Here is a 23,445-nt window from a genome sequence, read left to right as displayed (position 1 = left end):
TCTCTTTTTCATTTGGTCAATTAGATCAAAATTTATTAAAATAATGGTATAAATATGTTTCTGAGGACTTTTATGACACTAGTAAAAATAAATTAAAGTTCACCATGCTAATATTGTGTTGTCCAAAAATAAAAATAAAAGTAAAAATATATGGTTAGAAAGATGAGAAGGTGGATGATGGTGGTAATTTTAAAGATACCCACTTGATCATTTGTAAATCTGATGATGAAAAAGTTGAGAAATCATCATTGAAAATTTTAAAAAAATCATGTAAAGGGACACAAATGGAGGAAAAATAAGCTTGAAAACTTAGGGTTATTCCCCAAGCCTCTTACCAAGACATAATATGTACAGGTTCCTTTGTGATAAATAACTCATACGTGTTATGCAAAACAAAAAATACAGTTCCATGTTTTCCATAACGTGTATGTGTTATGAAGAAAAAAATGGACAAGCTTATAAAATTAACATATATATATATACATGGCTTTATTTAAATTAAACATACTTTTCTTATCTAAAAATGAACCTTCTCCCTAAGAAATATATATATATACATACATATATATATATATACATATATACATATATATATATATATATACATATATATACATATATATATATATATATATATATATATATATATATATATATATATATATATATATATATATATATATACATATATCTACATATATATACATATATCTACATATATGTATATATATGTATATATATGTATATATATATATATATATATGTATATATGTATATATATATATATGTATATATGTATATATATATATATATGTATGTATATATATATATTTCTTAGGGAGAAGGTTCATTTTTAGATAAGAAAAGTATGTTTAATTTAAATAAAGCCATGGACATGGTTTGGCCAATCAAAATAACATATAGTTCTTCAAAACACATATACTTGTTGTGAAGGACTAAGAAATTTCATTTATTTCTTCAAAACATGCATGCATTTCAAGGAGAACTTTTAGTTCTTCAAATAATGCACATGTTTTGGGGAACTTTTAGATCTTCAAAATATGCATGTGTTTTGGGGAACTTTTAGTTCTTCAAAATGCACACGTGTTTTGAAGAACTTTTAGATTTTCAAAATACATGTATGTATTTTGAAGAACTTTAGGCTCAATTTTACCATAATATAATTAGAGCTTGGTATTTCAAATTTGAAATAACGCAAACAAGTTTTGTGAAAAAAAAATGCATCTATTTAGGGGAACTTTTGGTTCTTCAAAATACACGTGTTTTGAAGAACTAGTTTCAAAACACATACTTATTTTGAAGAACTTTATGCTTGGTTTTACCAAGACATAATTCTAGAATGTTATTTCATATTTTAGATAACACACACAAGTTTTGTGAAAAAATGTGTTTTTATCATCAAACAGTGCCCTTTTATCCATCAACTTGGTGCACTTACCTATGCAAAAACTAAAGTATAATGTGAAATCATCCCAACATTAGTGTATAATGAATAACTATTGAGATTTTTAGTGGATGGATTTTGATAAAATACTTTAAAATGATCTTGATGCCCCTCTCTTTTTCCTTAAAAAATGTATGTTGAGTTTTTCCAAGTAAGCACATCAACAAATTTAACATGAGACATTTCTAGGGTGTGGGCAGAGGAGTGCTCTAGGATAAACATTGGGAACTTTGAGTAGTATAAAGCTCATATGTTCCCCCTCCTTGTATTTATCCCCATTCTCTAGTACAACCTCTAAATGTTGTTGCAAAGGTAGCCTCTAGAGTATGTTGATTATTCATGATTTGAGTGACCTTTTGATTTATTAGATGTCATCACTCGCTTAACAAAATAACCTCGATACTCTTGGTGGATTTATTAAATTTTCAATACAACCTTGTCAACTCCACATATATATGAGTTGCCTATTTGTACTATGTGCAAAAATACATTTTTGGGTCCTCTTGGATAGACTCTTTAACCTCTCATTAACATATTTGATTAGGATGTTGATCATATGACTTATGTACCAAATGAGATAGATAGGACTACAACATATCTAGTAGAGTCTTCACATGCTAAAAATAAGGAGGATCTTGGATCTTACTTAGATAGTGTAATGGTAAGAATTACTTGTAATTTTATAATGAGATACACGTGAAACAAACAAGAGTAAAATAATTGGATTGAATTTCTCCAATGAGGATTTGTATCAATTTTATAAACAAAATCACCATATCACAATCTTTAGAATTAAATAAGAATGGTTGGATAACACAAAAATAAATATGTAAATACCATTAACAAACTTTTGGTTAAATATGTTAAATGGTAACCTAATGAATGACAATAACTAGCTATATATGCCTCTATATATATTACGCTGAGAGTAATCGTTCTTGAGGTGCCTATTTTTATTTAATCCCAAAGTTATTTTAATCGAAGTTGGGATTAATGAAAATAAAAATAGGCACCTCGAGAACGATTACTCTTGGCGTAATATATATAGAGGTATATATAGCTAGTGGCAGTCGCGGTGCAATAGGAAAAATATTTACTTTTTTTTTTTTTTTTTGATAAGGTTACTATAAAATTGTTAATTAATTTTTAATTAGAGTTGTATGAAGTTACTATAAAATTATGCTTCAAAATATTTTTAAAAATTTAATATAAGGAGTTTAATATAGATTAAAAAAATATTTTTTATTTTTGGGATATTGTAATGTAAAATGTTATAGTCATACGTAGATATATGGTTAGGGACAAAGTTACCATTATAGTTAATGTTAACCTTAGGGATAGAATTAGGGTTAGGGTTAGCATTAGAGTTAGGGTTGGAGTTAGGGTTAGGGTTTGAGCTATGGTTAAGGTTAGGGATAGAGTTATGGTTATGGTTATTGTTAGAGTTATGGTTAAGGTTTAGATTAGAGTTATGTTTATGGTTAAGGTTAGGGTTAATGTTATGGTCATGGTTAAGGTTAGGGTTAGAGTTATGGTTATGGTTATGATTAGGGTTAGTGTTAAGGTTATAGTAAGGCTAACGTTAGGGTTAGGGTTAAGGTTTGAGTCAAGGTTAAGGTTAGAGTTTAAAGGGTTAGGTTTCGAGTTAGGATCAAAATTAAGGTTAGGGTTAAGGTTAGAGTCCAATTATGGTAGAGTCAAATCCAAAGTTAGAGTTATGCTCATGGTTAAGGCTAGGGTTAGACTTATGCTTATAGTTAGGGTTAGGGATAGGGTTAGAATCCAATTATGGTAGAGTTAGAATTAGGGTTAGAGTTAGGGGTAGAGTTATGCTTATGGTTAATGTTAGGTTTAGAGTAATGCTCATGGTTAAGGTTAGGGTTAGAGTCATCATTATGGTTATGGTTAGGCTTATAGTGGGGATAGGGTTAGGGTTAGGGTTTGAGTCAAATATATCTTTTAATTTAATATAAGGAATTTAATTTAGATAATTTTTTTTTTTTTGGGATATTGTAATGTAAAATGTTATAGTCATACGTAGATATATGGTTAGGGACAAAGTTAACATTACAGTTAATGTTAACCTTAGGGATAGAATTAGGGTTAGGGTTGGAGTTAGGGTTAGGGTTTGAGCTATGGTTAAGGTCAAGGATAGAATTGTGGTTATGGTTATCATTAGAGTTATGGTTAAGGTTCAGATTAGAGTTATGTTTATGGTTAAGGTTAGGGTTAGAGTTATGGTCATGGTTAAGGTTAGGGTTAGAGTTATGGTTATGGTTATGATTAGGGTTAGGGTTATAGTAAGGCTAGGGTTAGGCTTAGGGTTAAGGTTTGAATCAAGGTTAAGGTTAGAGTTAGGGTTAGGGCTTGAGTTAGGATCAAAATTAAGGTTAGGGTTAGGGTTAGTGTCCAATTATGGTAGAGTCAGATCTAGAGTTAGAGTTATGCTCATGGTTAAGGCTAGGGTTAGAGTTATGCTTATAGTTAGGGTTAGGGATAGGATTAGAGTCCAATTATGGTAGAATTAGAATTAGGGTTAGAGTTAGGCGTAGAGTTATGTTTATGTTTAAGGTTAGGGTTAGAGTAATGCTCATGGTTAAGGTTAGGGTTACGGTTAAGGTTTGAGTCAAATATTATTTTAAATTTAATATAAGGAGTTTAATTTAGATAAAAATATATATTTTATTTTTGGGATATTGTAATGTAAAATGTTATAGTCATACGTAGATATATGGTTAGGGACAAAGTTAGGGTAAGGGTTTGAGCTAGGGTTAAGGTTAGGGTTAGGGTTAGATTCTAATTATGGTAGAGTTAAATTTATGGTTAGAGTTAGGGGTAGGGTTAAGGTTAGTGTTAGGATTAGAATTAGGGTTAAGATTAGGATTAGAGTTAGGGTTAGGGTTAGGGTTATAGATAGGGTTAGGGTTAGGGTTAGGGTAAGGTTTTGGGTTAGGGTTAGGGCTAGGGTCAGGTTTAGGGTTAGAGTATGAGTTAGGGTTAGAGTTAGAGTTAGGGTTAGGGTTATAGTTTGAGTTAGGGGTAGACAGAGCATTATAATTTGGGTTAGGATTAGGGTTCGATTTAGGGTTTGGGTTTGAGTTATGGTTAGAGTTAGGGTTAGAGCTAGAGCTAGAGTTAGAGTTAGGGTTAGAATAAGGGTTAGGTTTAGGGTTTGAGTTACCAATAGAGTTAATTTTACAGTTGGGTTAATGTTAGAGTTAGGGTTAGGGTTAGAGTTTTGAGTCAAGGTTAAGGTTAGAGTTAGGGTTAGGGTTAGAGTTTTGAGTCAAGGTTAAGGTTAGAGTTAGGGTTAGGGTTAGAGTTTTGAGTCAAGGTTAAGGTTAGAGTTAGGGTTAGGGTTAAAATTAAAATCCAATTATGGTAGAGTTAGATTTACAGTTAGAGTTATGGGTAGGGGTAGGGTTACGCTTACAGTTAGGGTTAGAGTTAGATTTAGGGTTAGGGTTAGGGTTAGGGTTAGGTTTATATTTAGAGTTAGGGTTATATATAGAGAGAGTTATATCAATGTTAAGGTTAGGGTAAGGGGATTGAGTCAGGGTTAAGGTTAGAGTTAGGGTTAGGGTTAGGGTTTCAGTTAGGATTAAAGTTAGGGTTAGGGTTAGAGTCTAATTATGGTAGAGTTAGATTTACAACAAGAGTTAGATTTAGGGTTAGAGTTAGGGGTAGGGTTAGGGTTAGGGTTAGGGTTAGAGATAGGGGTAGACAAAGGGTTAGGCTTAGGCTTAGGGTTAAGGTTAGGGTCAAGGTTAGGGTTAGGTTTAGGGTTAGAATATGAGTTAGGGTTAGAGTTTGAGTTATAGTTAGGGCTATAGTTTGAGTTAGGGGTAGACAGAGTATTAGAATTCTAGCTACAATTAGGGTTAGGTTTTGGGTTACGATTATGGTTACGGTTAAGGTTAGAGTTAGGTTTAGGGTTACAGTTATAGTTAGGGTTAAAGTCCAATTATGGTAGAGTTAGATTCAGGGTTACAGTTAGTGGTAGGGATAGGGTTACAGTTATAGTTAGGAGGGGAGTAAGGGTTGGGATTTTAGATTATATTTATTATTATATAAGGTGCCCTATATAATAATATGTATATTCCCACACTCATGGATAAGGTTAGGGAAAGAAGTAGGACCACGGTTATTAGTGTTACATTTAGAATTTCATTTAGGAGGGCATTGTGTGCTATTTTTTCCCCCTATTCAACCCATCACTGATGTTTGATCTGAGAGACCTTAAATGGGATAGGTTCTTTGCAGAGGGTTAACATCACTAAAGTTGGCAGCTAACATTTTGTGTTGGCTCGGTTTCTTCATTGACCATGCTGGATCATTTTTTTTTGGTCAGGTTGATTCATGCTGCGAGATTCGATAACTCTTATTTCTTTGCGAGCTATCTTCTCATCTTCCCAAAAGTGCAAGATGTTGCCATGCATTCCCATTCTAACGTTTCTTTATACGCTAGTGTCTTCGAAACACTCTAAAGCCTAGAATTGCACAAGATGCTGCCATGCATCTCCATTCTGATGCATCGTCATGCTACATTTTTTCTTCAATTCTCTGAAGCCCATAATTGCATCATCCTACGATGCATTGCCTTTCCAACATTTCCTCACTCCACAATGCTTTCATGAGTCTTTGAGATCCAAAATTGTGCCACATGGAGGGGGTTCGCACCTTTTGTGCTATCTGCTTCGTTCGTTGGGAGGAATCTCTTCACTACATCTTAGTCATCCATTGGAAATAAAGCCAATCTTGATCGATGAATGTGACTTAATCCTTCATTGGGAGGAGTTTCCTCATTGCATCTCAGTCATCCTTTTTGAGGGGAGAATCTACATCGACGGTTGTGACTTAATCCTTCATTGGTGAGGATTCACAATGCATCTATGCCATCTATTTCGAGAGGAAGACCTTCATCGATCACCATCATTCATTTTTGGGGAAACCAAATTCCCCCTTGTGGTCAACCTTGCATTTTTTGTGGGAGGTTAACACATCATGTTATCTCTTTTCGTAGTTTTCTGCCAGCGACATGAAAGTCTTTCCTCTTCTTTCCATGAGTCTCCATTCTAGCGCCTCCTTACGCTGCATTGTTTCTTCAATGCTCTAAAGCCCAGAATTGCGTCATGCTACCACATGTCACCTTTCTGACATTTCCTCACTCTGTAGTGCTTTCGCGAGGCTCCAAGACCCAGAATTGTGCCACGTAGTGGGGGTCCCCACCTTTCGTGCTATGGTTACAATTTAGATTTTAGGGTTATGGTTAGAATCAAGGTCAATTCTAGAGTTTATAGAATATTTAGAGTTAAGATTAGGGATTAAATATACATGAGGGTTAGCATTGGGTTGTATGATAGTTACAGTTAGGATTATAGTTAGATATATCATTTAGATTAGGTTTTAGTCAAGGTTTAATTAGAGTTAAGATTAGGGTTCATATCATGGTAGGATTGAAACTAATGTTAGGGTTAACATTGAAATTATGATTAGGGGTAAGGTGAAGATTTATATTTGGTCATGATTGTGGTTTGTGCTAGGATTAGGGTCTAAGCTATGATTAATTTTATGATTGTACCTTTAGGGTTAGGGTTTTGTTTAAGTTTATGATTATGGTTACAACTATGGTTTATGGTTCAAGTTTAAAGTTGGGAATGTGATTAGGATCAGAGATTAGTAAAATTTTTAAGAGTTCGGTTATAGGTTTACACCATGGTTAGGACCTTGGGACTGGATTTAGAGTTTAATATCATGGTTATGCCTATAGTTAGGTTTAGGATTTTGATCAATATTCTAGAGTTTTTTTTTACATTATGGTTAAGGGTTAGATTTTAGGGTTAGGACTATAACCAATATTAGTGTGTAGGTTTTTGGTTTAGATTATGGTTTGGGCTGAGATTTCCGTTATGATTAGAGTTGAGAATATCAATAGGGATATGTTTTAGTGCTATAATTATAGTTTAATGTTGGATTATAGTTAGATTGTACATCATTGTTGGGGCTAGGGCTAAGGTAGGGGTTTCTATTAGGGTTAACTAAGGATGACAATTAGGATGGTTTATCTTTTCAAGTAGAAAAAAAACTCATATTGATTGAAAAACAAAGAAATTATACTTCGAAAATATTTTTCTATGTCATAATAGATTCATTTATTTTAATTATTGTATTAGTTAATTAGTTGTTTGATGTTTCAAAGTAAACATGGCTTATTTTATTTAAATTTAAATAATATTATTGTTTTGAACTGAATTTAGCTTAATTGTTAATGATCATATTTATATTTCTAATATTAACTCCAATTTGATCAAAGACCAAATATATTTTTGGTATTTTTGTAAACGAACTTGCTTAACACTTCCCTATTTCAAAGTTAATAAAATATCATTTCTATTGTCTTAGATTTGAGAGTAAGTATATTAAATAAGTAATAATAAATGAACATTATGATTAATATATTTCTAAAATAAAAATATATTACTTAAAAACTTGTTTACTTTAAATGAATAAAGTACTCATTTACTTGTAAATTTTAAAAATAGAAATTAATCTACATATATATAAAATATTTATTCTTTTTCCTATTTGCATACAAATTAATTAAAATCTAAACTTTAAACTACATAAATATTTTTAAAATATATATCCATCAATAATTAGTTTAGAATAAAGTAAAATCTAAAAATTAGACACATATAGAATCTTTTTAATTTCTAGATACATGTTTTTCTAATTTATTTCTACAAACATGCAACTGATATTTCTATTATCCATTTTTTTCCATTCTAAAAAAATCTAGATGTAAATAGAATTTTTTTAGATGCATGCAATCTTTCTAATTTTTTCTACATACATATATTAACATTTCTATTTTATTTTTTGTTTTTACATTATGGCTATTTCAATCAAAATATCTAGATGTAAATAGAATTCTTTTCAAAAAATCTAGATGTATATAGAATTCTTTTAATTTTTTACATACATAAAATGATGACTTGCATGCTTGAAAGTGTGTATAAAAGATGGCTTGCACATGGAATGGATCACCTTAAATTATAACCCTTAAAATGGGTCAAGGATCTTGAGGCAAACTATTAGATTTTTATATCTAATTAAAATTAATATATATATTAGATATAAAATAGATATATTAATATTAGCCCTAAGGTTTTCAATTTTAATTTAACCCTTAGGTTTAATTTTATATCTATTTTATATTAATTTAACCCAACTATTAGATTTTTATATCTATTTTATATCTAATTAAACTACTATAACTTACACAAATACAAGTCATTATGTAACACTTGTTGCAATATACACTTTTTAACGCCAATTATCAACTTCGAATCTCTCCCTATTAGATTACGACACTCTCTATACAAGGACCAAAATGCACTTTTATTAATTAATTTAAAAATTACATATAATAGTTTTATGAATTTTAATTTCTAAAAAAATACAGACAAATTGATTATGCAGGTACATTTTGACCCTCCATACCCAAAACCTTAGATTACATCTACCTTGGTGAATTTGCCACTCCTAAGCAGGCTTGGAATTTGACGGTTGCTCCATATATTTTTTTACGACGGCTAGATTTTTTTTCATACCTTTCATTTTACGTTTAAAAAAAAAGTTGATTGTCAATTTTTTTAATTTAAAAATAATTTAATAGATCATTTTAAATTTAAATATTTTATATTTTAGACAATTATTATATAAATTAGTCATCTATGTAAAATTCTCTATGAAGGACTTATAATTATAAATTAGTAATCTATACAAAAGTTTCAAATAAAAGAAGCAAGTTTCTAAGTTCATATATTTACTTTAAGAGATTTTTAAATAATATAATTATATATAAAAATATATATCTAACATTGTAAATTGCTAAAAACAAATTTTTAAATTTACTATATTCTATTTCAACAAGTTTCTAAATTAATATAAATATACAATCATCAAATACAAAATAGAAACATATATAAACATAAAGGAAAAAAAAGAAAAAGAAACATATTAATATTATATATTTATCATACATATATATATTATACATATTATGAAATCACATTTATGTATATTAAATAAAATACTAAGTACATTTATGTATATTAAATAAAATACTAAGTTGCCTATAACAATAACAAACATTGAGAGTTTAATAACAAATTTTGATAGTTTAATAATAAATTTATTTGTCATATTGATAGTTCTCTAAAAATTTACCCTATCAATTCATTTGTTCTTACAATTTTTTTAGCCCATCTATATAGTTCAAAGGTGTAAAAACGGCTAATACGACATGTATTTTCGTACTTTAAATACATCCTTAAATCACAATTAATAATAAATTTTATATTCAATATTTAAAGTTCAGATATACCATCTATGTTTTCTCGGATATTTCAGTGAACCCTAATTTAAATTTAAATTTAGAAGACAAAAATGGTCAACGCAAATGAATCTTCCTCTTTAAAAAAGTTTGCCAATATTGACTTATCATATTTCATGGTATTGAAAATCGATTGATCTCTAACACAAGATAAATTGTCTAAAAATTGAATGAGAACTCTGGCTTGCAAATATCTGGAGAAGGTATGATTACATTGGACATATCAAAAGCACTCAAGATTCGAGGAATAGATAATCTGTGTATCCAACAACAGGATCGAAAGTATAGAATGTTTCTCTGTGGTATTTATTGAGGGGCACATTCACCTCAAATCTTTTCAGCAAATCCGAATTTGCCAAGAACAGTCGGCCATAAGCAATCAAATCTGCCTTGCCACTGGAAATAGCTTCGTTACCATCATCTCGATCATAACCCCCTGTAGCCAAAAATGTCCCCTTGAATGTTGTTCTTATGGGAATCAGACTCTTTTCACTTGCTATCGTCGTCTACGAATTATCAATCCTGGGCTCAAAGAAATGAGCGTACAATATCTTATATTTATTCAGAGCCTCCGCCATGTGAAGTCCCAGTGCCTCTGGATTTGAGTCATACGCTTTTGCATGATCTGAAAATGGAGAAAGCCGAATTCCCACATGCTCTGCTCTGATTTCATCCACCACTGCTTCCACAACTTCAAGTGCAAATCTGCAACGATTCTCCAATGTTCCGCCATAGCCATCTATTCAATCATTCACACTGTCCTTCATGAACTGGTCCACAAGGTACCCATGCGCCCCATGGATCTCAACACCGTCAAACCCTATTCGTAAAAGGACTGATTATGTCAACAAAAGGAACATTCTCTTCTTCAAACCAAGATAGATCAGAATAAAAAAACATACCTGCATCTATTGCATTCCTGGCAGCATTTCGAAAATCAACAACTATATTGGGAATTTCCTCTATTTTCAGAGGCCGGGGAGGAGAGAAATCTGCCACATCCTTTCGGTTCGGAAGAGGGATCTTTCCAGAGATTGGTTTGCTTGTGGAGGAAACTAGAGATTGGCCATTAGGCTGATAATCTGCATTCCAATGCACCCATTAAATACACAATATACTGTTTGTTGTGGAGGAGAGCCAACCAAATTGAAATTAATTAAAATTGAAATCTAAATCAAAGTAGAAAATTATAACTAATTTTGAATTTCAATTTACATCTACATCTAAATCTAAATGAAAATGTAAATAAAAAATAGAAATCTCACCTGCAAAAATGTTACTCCAAAACTTCAATTTACTCCTATTCAAAAACTCCAATCTAATCCTCCAATAACCTCCACCTCTTCCTTCCTGCAAAAACATAAAATGAAAATGAAATGAGGAGCCTTGGTTTTATAACTTCTGAGAGGCTCCTCATATCCCCCAACAGATGTCTCTTCACATTCCACGAATTTGTTTCAAATTCCCCCATTCCCCGCAAAAAATAAGCATGAATGTGCATGCAAAATTATTTCGCCCCTATTTTTTTGGGTCCTACTTTTTCGGACCCTACTTTTTCGAGCCTATTATTTCGGCCTCCATTTGGCTTCCTATTATTTCGGCCAGCTATTATTTTGGGAATTCTTTTTTAATATTTAATTTGGAAGTTTGTAACTGCTCCCAAATCTTTTTTATTGACAAGGAATCTTGGCATATTCCCGTGCTGGGCATTTGTGCTGCCATTGTATAGAACGCCTCTCGACGTAACAGCCAAAATATTTTAGGCTTTATTCATGGTTCTAATACAACATTAGCAACAATGATATTTTACAGGATAAATAAACCTTAGAGGCTTTTTATTGGCCAAAATTAGTTCTTAGTTCAATAGTTACCTTGGAAAATGAACTTTGTTATAATGGAAGATAGTAATATATTAACATTTCACATAAAACATATATATTAAAAATCTTAGTTAGAATATGCAATAATATAATAATGCAAATAGGAATTGGTTATGACTAGATTTTTACTGAAAAAAAAAGATGTACCAAATTTGTTAACCACTAGGGTTGTTGTTGTATCAAAAGATCAACTTGTCAATGCCTAATACAACAACTAGACTTATAGAAGATACATGAGACTTTTAAACCATGTCACAAATCGAATGAGGGATGCTAGCACACTACCAACAAAATCTATTGCTACTACAATGAGGAGTATTAGACAATTAAACAAGAATGATCCCTAGGTTCAAAATAGTATTTGGGTGTGTGCACCAAGATGGTGTACAATTTAGTGGAAATCACAAAAAAAAAACTAAAAACATCAATAACCCGAATGGGTTTCTAGGATGAAAAATCTCTTCAAAACCCAATGGGGTTATGCAAAACCCAATTAGGTTTTAAAGAAATAAAAATAGGCTCCACTCTGGAAGCCATAACTTTCACTTTCAGACTTTGATTGACTTTTTTTGAAATGCATTAGAAAAATCTTGAAGATATATACAACATAATTCAACTAATAAAATAGTAAGAAATCAAGATTTTCTTTTGCATCCATTATAATCAATCATGGTCTAAAATAAGTAGTTTTTTTCCCAAACATGGAGCGAATAGGTAGGTAAGAGTATTATTATAGTTTTTATCTTTCTATCACCTCTCTCCCTCTCTCACTCCCTCTAAATCTTTCTCACACACACAATCACTCACTCATTCACTCACTAACTCCCAATCTCTCTCTTACTAACTCTTATCCTCTCTCATTCGCACACCAACTCCTAACCTCTCTCTCTCTCTCTCACACACACACACACACACACACACACACACACACACACACACACACACACACACACACACACACACACACACACACACACACACACTTATTCACTTTGTAACTCCTAATATATGTCTCTCTTACAAAATCATAACCTCTATCTAACTCATTATCCTTAAACCCTTTCTCTCTCTCCAACACATAGAGGCACACTCATGCACACTAACTCATAAAATATCTCTCTTACTAACTCATAATCTCTTGCTCTTAATAACTCTTAACCTCTCTAACTATCTCACTAACTCCTAACCACTCTCTCTATTATATGTTAAATTCATAACCTTTGTTTCTCTAACTAACACTACCCCCTACCTCACTAAGCCCCACCCCCTCCCTCTCTCTCTCTCTCTCTCTCTCTCTCTCTCTCTCTCTCTCTCTCTCTCTCTCTCTCTCTCTCTCTCTCCCATTCTCTCCATGGATATTTCTCACTCTCTTTGTTCATGTCCAATCCCCTCTCGCTCTCTCCATCCTATCTCGTATCTCTCTCTCTCTCTCTCTCTCTCTCTCTCTCTCTCTCTCTCCATCATGTTGTAGAGCTCTTCAATAGCTTTCTAACACATTTTGAACGGAGTCAATTAGACTTCATATGTGAAAGTCATGGCCTTTGAAGTAAAACCTACTTTTAGTTCTTCAAAACCTAATCAGGTTTTGAACAAATAAATTTTACTTCTTGAAAACCCAATAAGGTTTTGAATGTGTCTTTTCATTTTTATAACTCGAATGTGTTAGTAGAATCCTAGAAACCCGATTAGGTTATGGCTTGGTAATAGCATAGGGAAACGACCCAAAGGCTTGGGATACTGTTTTCCTTCCAATTTTTTTTCTTTTGGACGTTTTTTCATCTTCAAAGATGAATTCTCATCTTTCCTTCATCGGGTTTGCCAATGGTAAAGTGGGTATCTCTAAAATTACTACCATAGTATTACACATATTCTTAGCTTTCTAACCATATAAATTTTTCTATTTTTGGACAATATTAACAATGCAAAGTTTGATTACTTTTACTAATGGCTTGACATTCGTCATAGACATATGTCTACCATTTTTTAATAACTTTTGATATACTTGAGAAAATTCAAAATAAATTATATATTATTGTTCTACACTTGATTCTATGCACTTTAAATAAAAAAATTTTCATTTTCAATTATTTTGATGCAAGTTATGCTCACCACACGAACAAGCGTCAAAATTTCAAGATGTAGTTAGTTCAATAATTAATAACAAAAAAAACATGCATAAGGAAATTACAAAAAAAAAAAAAAACATAAATTCTAGATATGACTCTTATCTATCATCATACCAAAGGGTTATACAAAATACTAAATACAAATATGTCTTTTGTGTTGCACAAAAAAATAGCTATGTTATGTTTTCAAAAAAAAAATCGAGAACTATTTTTTGTGTGCGCATGGTTTGACCCACCTAATCTTATTCATTTTGTAAAAACTCTACTAATTTAGAAAGAAGATTCAAAGCACTATAATTTATATATTTTACACATATTGTCATTTTGAGTGGATGAACCTCAAATGTCTCATCCAAGTTCAACTTTACCTAATTTTAGAAAAAGGTGTCCACTTATACTGCCCTTTTTGTATGTAACATCTTGGTGCACTCACCCATTAGAAAATAGGAATCAACTCACTTGATATGATTGTATAATCATTCATACACTTAAAAATTTCAGAAATGTTGTCTATTAAGTAGGCGTGAAATGATGATAAATAGGCTTGATTTACAAACCTGCCAAAAAATTAAATAAAGCTCAGTATAATTCAATATAAAACCACAAATGCTGATTTGGGAGATTTTGAAAAGATGTGGCTAGCATGAGAGGGTCACATATTTCATGTTTTCTTGGCGAGTTGGATACTTGCATTTAGTAGGCATATGATCTAGATGTAGATGATTTAAGTATTTCCATAAAATGAAACTAATTAATTGCATGAATGAGTGATGTGGATAAGATTGATGAATGAGAATGCAATTAAGTTTGACTGTATTAATTATACTTGTTAGTCAAGTAGACAATATATAATTAATTGAGTTAATAGTTAATATGGGGTGGAGACTAATATCAAATTAATTTACTATTAGATAATGTGTGGATAAATGAATAAATAAGTAAATAAGTATTGGTACTAAATATATAAATAATGGATAGTAATTTTCTATATTGCTAAGAGTGTGTACTTATGCCACTACTTTGCTAATTTTGGTTAGGCTCGACATTTTAAAGAAATAATTGTGGAGCTAGTGGCCCCATGAATATATATATTTGCCACTTATTTTTAAGCACAAAATTTGAAATATGAATTAATTGAAATAATAATACTTTTACAGAGAGAAAAAATAGAAATAAAATGTTTTTCAAAAAGAGGGAAAGAAATTGGTGGAGCCACATGGTGCTTTTAGTAATAAGCCTTATTTTTAGCCCCTCCTCTTTTACCATAGCTTATTTCCAATTGCTAAATAATATTTGCTCCACTACAATAGATAAAGATTCTAAATTATCCTTTTAAGACACTTCAATTTTTTCATGGGAACACTTAACTAGTTAAATTTAAACACAAAATACACTTAAGCACTCACATGGGAACACGTGGAAATTTCTTGAAGTTTTTGCAAGCACAACCATGAGACTAATATTATCTCCTTTTAAGCAACCACATGTGTGAAAGATCAACAATCAACTTAGAAATCTATCAATTTAGAAACTACTTCCACATTAGGAATCAATTATAGAATGCCATGATATACAAATTGGAATTCAATATTAGATGTCTCTTTACAATTTGAACTTAAGTCTCCATGATAAAAACTCAAAATTCTCAAGAATCAAACTCAACACTTTTGACATGTAAAATAATATATTAAATGATTGAATAATATTGACAAATTTAATTAGACTACTTAATACTTCTTAAATTGAATTATAACATTACTAGATGGTGAATGGGTGATAAAAGAATCCAAAGTGATAAACATGTAAACTTGAAAATATAAGACCAATCCTAACTCTATCCACTATTATTAGTCCTTGCCTATATATAGGCAGGGAACTAATGTTTTCACTGGACCCTCTATCTATTAATTTTAAAATTTTTTTGAAGGTAACTTTCTAAGGTACAAGTTGCTTTGTTTTTTAAATCTATTTATATGCAATAATTTCTAAATTCTTATTAGCTAATATGAATTTTCCTAGGGATAAAGCTGATTTTTTACCCAAAAAAATCATAGAATTAAATATCTAGAATGTTCCTCCAAGTTCTAGTCTTCTCTATTCGATCTTCTTACAGTGCAGCCCCACAACCCCAATTAATGGCAAAATTGAATAGTCTATTTTAGAAGATGCTTGTAAAATCCAATGTTTGTGAAATCAAGTGAGATAGGACTACTACAATTCCCAATATATGGAGGAATAGAGCCTATGGAAAAACTTGAGAGATTTCTTACATTTCCCAATTTAGCTAGTACATACTCAAACAAAAATTGATTATTCCCAAAATGTTAAGATCTCAAGAGAGGCCAATTCTAGAACAAATTACTCTACGAATCACTTTTTGAAGCTTTCAATCAAGTTGTTTTCTTAAAGGACCATAGATTTGGGAATAGTTCCAACAAGATAGTTTTAGATTAAGGTAAAAACAGGTTTTGAAGGGACCTGAAACCCTTAACAAAAAAAAAAAGATGTTCAAATAAGCACGACTAGGTTTTATAAGGACCTGAAACTTGCAGTATAAAAGTAGCAAAATTGGGTTTTACAGGGACCTGAAACAACAAAAAGGGACCAAAAAATGAAACTAGGTTTTATAAGGACCTGGAACCTATAGTATAAACAAAAGGAAGAAAAACCAACTACGAAACCCAAGCTAGAGACCAGTTACCAGAACCACTAGCAGCAGCTATTGCAACTCTTGGATCATTTTCACCACCTCCTTGCTTGCCTCTATAGTGTTTTGGATAATGTTAGTAGTAGAGAACCCAAATCCCCTAATTGCCTCAACTGCCTTCTTCCTTGAACTCAGTCTTGTTCTTTTGCTTGGCCCACTAGGAGACATGATTTCCTCATTATTTTTCTTACACAAGCTGGTAGCAGCCGCACAAAGGCTTGAAGTGACCTAATCCATCTTGTTACCACTCTCTTTGATCAAAAGATGGAGCTCATTTTCATATTCCTTTAACTTCTCTGAGATATTGCCAACCTAAACTTCTAACTGGATGATCTTAGCCCGGTCAGTTTCCTAGTCCTGCTGCATCTTTCCCATTCTTTTTTTCAGAGTCATTAACTCATTGTACATCCAGGAATCACCTTGGAGAGAGGAGTCTGCCTTGAGCTTAGCAGTGTGAAGGAAAGGAAGTGTAGCACCCTTATTAGTTGGGTCATCCTTCTCCTTCCCTGTATCTTCCTCCAAAAGTGTAGCACCCTTACCAGTTTGGTCATCCTTCTCCTTCCCCGTATCTTCCTCCAAAATTTCCTCCCTAGCTTTCTGGGGTTGTTCACTCTGGTTTTTATCCTCTTCTCCAAAATTTTTTGACCCTATATTTTTTTCATAACTTTCCTTAGTCTCATCCTTTACAGGCTCACCTTTGCTACTAAAGTAACCATATAAGTTTGAACTAAAGTTCCCCATATCCGCATTCTCCTCGTTCTCCATATTCATTTAATCATTTTTGTCTGAATTTTCAGACTCAGTAATTTTCTCAACATTTTTTTGAGGTGTATCTTGCTTCAGATTCTTCTTTTTCATGCTTACCATAGATTTGGGAATAGTTCCAACAAGATAGTTGTTGTGCAGGTCAAAATGCTCTAACTTGTCAAAACTACCAATTTCCCCTATAATCCTTCCAACAAGATTTTTATTTTATAGGAAGAGATGATTTAACATTCTCAAGCAACCAATTTCACTAGCATTGCTCCCACTCAAATTGTTTCCTAAGAGATTAATCTATTACAACTGTGTGCGATTGGCAAGATATTTTCTCTCAATCTTCTTCTTTTTATAGGCTACTTTTTACACAGTGTTGTATAGGACAACCTAAGCTTGGGATTAAATTTAATAATTAGATTAGTGGTTAAGGCTTGACCAGTCACTTCAAGGTGCCTGAAGTCTAAAGTGTTGAATTGCCAAGGCATCTGCAATTTCTATTAAACTTCCTCGAACATTGAAATTCAGTTACTGTTGAAAGAAATTCCATGCTTTTGCTGATTTTATGTCACTAAAAAACCCATTGTCTCAAAAAATGCAGATCAAAATGTCAAGGACAATATTAAAGGACTGTTGACAATATGGAAAAAGAGTTTTCTAGTCTGGTCACCAGTATCCACATTGATTTGCCTCCATTGGCCATTGTTTTTACTAGTCATCCAAACCTTCTCAGAAATTCTTTTATCATTCTTGATGCATCTTAACCAACATATATCAAAGTATATTTTTTCTTGTTTTTCAAGAGTGCCCAATAGGTGACAAGGAGGGAGTAGGAACAAGTTAGAGATGTATTGGATCTATTTTTAAAACAATCATAAGAAACAAATTTTTGTGGACAAAAGAAGGAGATAAGAATGAATTAATTGTATGTTTGAATCTAAAAATACGTGTAAAAAGGATTTAAAAAGAAATTAAAAAATTCCAGCAGATGACGATACATTGAGCAGAGCACTGACTTAGTTTTATGTTCAACAGGTAGCTTATAGATACAACTGCAATAGATAATCTTAGCGTGTAAGTGGGCTAAGAGTTGGACACGTGCTAAGATAATCTTAGTGTTTGTGTTGTGGTATAATCTTAGATTTTGTGTTGTAGTATATGTTGATAGATGTGGAATGCACTATTTAAAAAAAAAAAAAAAAAATTACAGAAAACTTGTGAGCGCTTTGATAAGAATATATTGATTTTTTTATTTTAATATTTTTAACAATAAGGAGAAAAAATAACACAAATATTGATGAAAAATAGTTAATAAAATATAAACATAACATAAATATTAATGAAAAAATAGTTAATAAAATATATGTTAGTATGTAATTTTTATCATAAAATTATATATGAATCAAAATAATATTATTGACAAAAAAAGATAATTATAAAATATTTTTAAATTTGAGGATATTTTAAAATATTAAAATATTAATACAAAGAAATGGAACAAAATAGAAAAATATTATGATAGAAAAAGAGTAAATTTCAAAAATTCAATAATTTATGTCATGAAATACAAATATATATTATTTGCATATATTGAATACTAGTTAGTAATATTACTTTACTCAATAATATTATAATTAATATATTATATAGAAATAGAACAAAATAGAAAAATATTATGATAGAAAAAGAGTAAATTTCAAAAGTTCAATAATTTGTATTATTATTAATATTACTTTACTCAATAATATTATACTTAATATAAGCATTTTTCAAATTTTAGGTAACAGTTAGTATGTCATGTTTAAACTAACGAAATGAAAACTATATGTTATGTCTTCATTGTTACAAAGAATCACAAATAGCACAAGGCAAGAACTTAAGCTCTCCCAGAGCTCTTGTTTTTGTACTTCTCAAAACCTTACCATCACCTTTGTCAATCGGACACAATTAATCTACCTATAATAGTTTAATATTTCACACATTGGCCATGTTTAAATAAATTTGATTTATACTCTAAAATTTCGTTGGACAAGTTTCCTGATATTTTCCACCATTTATGGTTCTCAATATTGCATGCACTCAATAATTTCAGATTACAAAGCTTTCCCAAAACGTTGGGAGATAGTCCGAACTTTTAGGACAAGACGACGTAAACATGCGGAAAACATTTACGTCGTTGCATGGATAAGTCGTGCTCCTCATAAATTTCTCTTAGAAAGTTTCAAGATATGTTCCATCATTTATGCTTTCTAAACAACTGGCGGCAATACAACTTACAAATGTGGAAAATATTTTGTGTGGTTGCGTATATTCTAAGAGTTGCCACTTGCTTAAAAAGGTGCCGACTTTTCATTGTCCTTAACCTTATCAGCCAAAACACAATGTTACTCTCCAACTATTCACCAAGTGGACAATGCAGAGAAATCTTCCCTTTTTTTAACAACTTGTTGTGTTTACTACTCTGGGTAGATTTGGATCCATTTGACTATTACCAATCTAATGAGACATAAATTTCAATGGCAACATAACCTTTAGGTATGATATAGAGTAGCAGTGGCCATTCCCACTGCTATTATGTATCACAAAATTGTAAATCTAATGGCCACTTAATAGACCAAAATGATGGATTTTATAGCTTAAATTCTAAAATCATATCTCTACTTTGACTAGTATCTCCTTGACAATTAAGGTTATTTGTTTATTTCTATAAATTTGATTCCTCTTCCTCTCTTCGTTGGTCTTATCCCCATTTATTTGTTGCCTTATGCATGTTGTTGTGAACATCTCCAAGGTAGAGCTTGAAGGAAAATTTAATAGCTTATGTTGAATCAACATCTTAACACACTCTATAGAGTTTCAACTGTCATTGGTGATTATGAGTTCTATTCTTTTAATTGTATATTATCTTTATTTGTTAGTCTATGGTGCTCATTTCTTAATTTTTTCTTTTTTACATATATTTTATTTATTATAATTATTTGATATATTTTTTCATTTATCTTTTATTGTTATTTATTGATTAAGTTGATTATCTTTCTCTTCGCGATCATATAGTAAAATTCAATATCTCTTATAATGAGACAATTCATTCAACATTGTGGAAATTATGGTTGAATGAGTCTCCATTTGAATTTATTATATTATTATCTTAAGACTAATATTTCTTTTAATGTAATAAATGAATTCTAAAATGAAAGTTCTTAAATTCTGTGTAAAATAAGTGACCTATAATTTTGTTGAAATCAATAGGTAAAGATATTTTCATAGGAAAGTATTTCATTATCAAATTTGTGTATCTAGGCCATGAACCCAATCCAGATTCACAAATCAATTTGTGTCGAATGACCTTGTGGGTCCGTCTAAATTCATAGATCCAAGAAATTGGACATATCCATGATGTAAAATCTAGACTTTGTGTGAATTCGACATGAATTAGTCATGAATCCATGTGGACCCAAAAGAATCCGACTCAAATCTATCATGAATCCATGTAAACATGGGAGAATTGCATGCCAAACTTGAAATAAGTACACACGAATCCATATGTAATGTATAAACTTAACACACACACACACACACACACACACACACACACACACACACACACACACACACACACACACACACACACACACACACACAAGTGCATATAAATCATAAAATCACAAATTTGATTCTCATACTCGAACCAATCCTCAAATCCAAATCGATAACTTAGAGAAAATGCCCAAAAAAGGTTTTGTTTAGTGATCAATTGAGTACACAATTAAATTTTTTTGAATAAATGAATACTTTATTGCTTCATTAATGGAAGTTATGACATGTGGCATGTTTCTCGTCCTCAAACATTTCTTTTAATAGTTTTCATTATTGGTTGAACTCTGTTAAAAAATATTATTTTTGTCAATTCATTAAGGTTTTCAATGTTTTCAGGTTTCTAAAATGTCCAAATATCAATTTTCATTTAGTATTACAGTTGTGTAAGAACTTTTAGTTGTGATAGAAAATTGCATTAGTCTGTGTGCTTAGTATGTGACACAAACTTTGCTTGCTTTTTTTATTTCAAATTTTGAACACTTTGAACTTTTTCTCTCTCTGGGTTGTGGAACAGTGGCTTCATGTTTAAGAAAGCCCATCACTTTCCAAATAAATAGAAAAACATGGCACCAACTATGGCACAACATATTTGCACTCACCGAGTGCAATGCTTCATGCTCCATGAGATGCCATACTCCCACCATTTCTGACATAAGTAGTCTATTTGAGGTTTTACTGCCCCAAAACTTTGAGTAGTTGTAAAATTTATTTAGATTATTATGTTTTATAACTAGTAAAAAGTTTATAGAAAAAATTTCAATTAATTTTAAGTTTTTAGAATATTATTTTAAATAACTAAAATATTTTAAAGAAAAAATTAATATATTAGGTAGATTGGGAGATGAGATTAAACTCACTAATCAAGGTGACATTTTACTACCCAAAACTTATTGTGTCTAATAAATTTTTTATTTACTATATATGTAATAAAATAAGATAAGTAAAAACCTACATGTTTTTTATTATTATATATTTAAACTTTTAATATATAGCAATAAAATAAGAACTATTAATTTTAGATAAGCAAAAAGTTTTCAAATGTATTTTTTTTATGTATGTTGCCATTAGGAAACAATAACAATGAATATATGATAGTGTGAACAAGAATGATATTTATATTTTTAATTTAAAATATATAATATTAAATCAATAATGATAAAAAAAAAAGCTTAATATTGCATGCTTTTCAAATTTGAAGGCTATAATAACAAGAATGTTTTTTAGAGTTCAGACCAAATCTTGAGAGTACAATGGTCAATGCACACTATAACTAGGGTGTAGGTTCTGCCCTCTGTACGCAAAGCCCACCTTCCCCTAACCTAATCCCTCAGAAGGATTGAATGATGTCCTCATCATCAGGTTTTAATGGTTCTTCTAAGGTGATTTTGCTTCATTCTCATGCCCTAATGACTAGTTCCCCAACGAGAACTAGTTGGTGGGCAACCCATTTTATGATACGAGCAACTCTATGAGGAAGACATCGGATTCTATGGGAAACCTAAAACATGGAGCAAAAAAGGATGACATCTCCAAACTAGTGTCCTTCAAGAAGGCCTTGCAAGGACCCCAAGTCATCCCAAAAGGGGCAAAATTCATTTGCAAAGCAACCTTAAATGCAAGAAAGCCATCTCAACTAGGAGATAGAGGTAAGGGTCAAGCCTCTCCTTCTCTCACAATATTCCCTAATCCCCAAATGTACATTTCTATATAGAGAAAGAAAAAAGTAGACTAAATAATTGTGCTATTTGTTTTTCCACCCTAAATGTTTTTGATATTCCATCACATAACTACCTTAATGACTGGCTTAAATAACTTGGATTCAAAAGATTGGATATCAATTTTATTTTTGTCATATTTTACAAAAAAGCTTATTTATTATCTTTTTCTGTAACATCCCTCATAACAAAAATTTGTGGTAGGCACACAATTTTAGAGGGTTAGGTCATGTGAATTCAAAGTCTTTCCATTATCACTCGAGGTTCTTAACTATGATATCCTTACTCTTTCTCATCCAAGATGGCCGATAGTAGGGAACCTCCCCTCTTTTCTGTGGAATCTAATCCCTCGAGCTTTAGATTCTATTGGAAAAATCATTTGGTCTGATCATTATAATGTTCTCATTCCAAATAAAGATGCTAGAGTCTTGGTCTCCCTGAACCTAGGTCTTGAAATTTCAAGATTTTTTTGTTTCAAACTAGAAACATCGACCGCTTGTCACTATATACCTTCGTGGGTGATATTAACGTCTTCTATATGTGCAGACATGAGGGAAATAGGAGACAAGATTACACACTCTTTAAGAACTATCCCCTTGCTCTTCCCAAAGGCAAGGTCCCTCACCTTCACTCTTGAACACCCCACTAGGGAACCCAAAAGAAATTAACCTATGATGTCACTAAGTTTGCCAAACATTTTTTTTGAAAGATTAAAACAACAAGAGATAGCATAGCGAAAACAATAACTCACATAAATACAAACAATACATAAATAGATTACATCTCTTAAGGGTTTCACGA

General features: G+C 31.3%; 1 pseudogene; it reads right to left on the bottom strand.

Annotated features, from left to right (window-relative positions):
• Window positions 1-10,048: 10,048 nt before the first annotated feature.
• LOC149556397 (putative 12-oxophytodienoate reductase 11 pseudogene) lies at window positions 10,049-10,955 on the bottom strand (annotated as a pseudogene).
• Between the last annotated feature and the right edge of the window lie 12,490 nt (window positions 10,956-23,445).

Source organism: Cupressus sempervirens, chromosome 5 (assembly GCF_028749045.1).
Source record: "Cupressus sempervirens isolate cs-2001-9-10 chromosome 5, ASM2874904v1, whole genome shotgun sequence".
Taxonomy (NCBI): domain Eukaryota; kingdom Viridiplantae; phylum Streptophyta; class Pinopsida; order Cupressales; family Cupressaceae; genus Cupressus; species Cupressus sempervirens.
This window is presented reverse-complemented; position numbering and strand designations above follow the sequence as displayed.